This window comes from Ursus maritimus, unplaced genomic scaffold (assembly GCF_017311325.1).
Source record: "Ursus maritimus isolate PB19 unplaced genomic scaffold, ASM1731132v1 scaffold_4, whole genome shotgun sequence".
In the NCBI taxonomy this organism is placed as follows: domain Eukaryota; kingdom Metazoa; phylum Chordata; class Mammalia; order Carnivora; family Ursidae; genus Ursus; species Ursus maritimus.
In genome coordinates this window covers 31,532,879-31,533,865 of record NW_024426552.1, presented here as the reverse complement: position 1 = coordinate 31,533,865, position 987 = coordinate 31,532,879, and the positions used below count along the sequence as shown (strand labels likewise).

Below are 987 nucleotides of genomic sequence, written 5' to 3'. Positions count from 1 at the left end.
ATAGCGAATGCAATGAAACTCAAGTATTTGCGCTGTGAATGAATAAAAGAATGGGTGGAACAACAGATAGGTTTCCGAAAAGCCACTTTTTCCAAGGCAAAAGATTTCCCAAAGGGTAAAAGATCTGTTCTTTAAGGAAAGCAGTATGTAAAAAAGAATCAACTGATGATCCATTTCCACTAAAATTTTATGTTTGCATCCGATGAGTTTTGTTTTGTTTAAACAGAATTTCTACATTTCAACAGCTAGGCGAAACCACTGATTGTTGTTTTTATTTGCCTTTTCCTTTGCCCTAGCCTACTTATTAAAGCAGACCACACCTCTGTGAGAGAGGAACCATCAGCCTATTTTGGAATTAGAATTTGCATTGACTATAATGAATATTCTGGTCAAGCCCCAAATTGAGGTCTGAGCAAGGGCACCATATTGAGGCTTCTCTATTTCATTGCTCGATTGCATTGTTATCGATGCCCTTTATATAACATGAAACATCAACTCTGATTAAGGAACACTTTAATCAGAACAACATTGCATTAAAAAGGAAAAAAATATACTTGCCTGGGAGAGAGATAACCGTGATCACCAGGGCGTTTTTTTCCAGGACGAGGCTTCTCTGTGGCACTCTGCCTGTGCCGCCCCCTAGATTCTCCCCAAATGTGGGAAACTCAGAGGCATGACTGTGGTAGTGAGACACTGCGTTTGCATTTTTCCCCTGATACTTGTCATTCACAAATGCTAATTTGCTGCCAGGTATTTGCAAGTTAGGCTTGGCCCTGTTTTTGCATGTAGACGTTTTCAGGGGGGTAACTTTGCAGGGTAACTGCGCTGCGCTAATGACGATGACATTTTGTCTTCTTTCCAAGATTCTGGTCTTTCTTTGTGACATACAGTAGTGTCTACCTCGTGTGTTTTATTTTGTCTTGGCAGGATTTATTCTTTTCTCCAGTGTTGTTGGTATCTTTTAAAAGGCTTCTTTCCTGTTTTGTG

General features: G+C 40.0%; 1 non-coding gene across 1 annotated transcript; it reads left to right on the top strand.

The window, feature by feature from the left end:
• The first annotated feature begins 550 nt into the window (after positions 1–550).
• LOC121100563 lies at positions 551–712 on the top strand. The gene has a single exon (XR_005832320.1). It is a non-coding gene; the product is annotated as a U1 spliceosomal RNA (small nuclear RNA).
• The last annotated feature ends 275 nt before the right edge of the window (positions 713–987 follow it).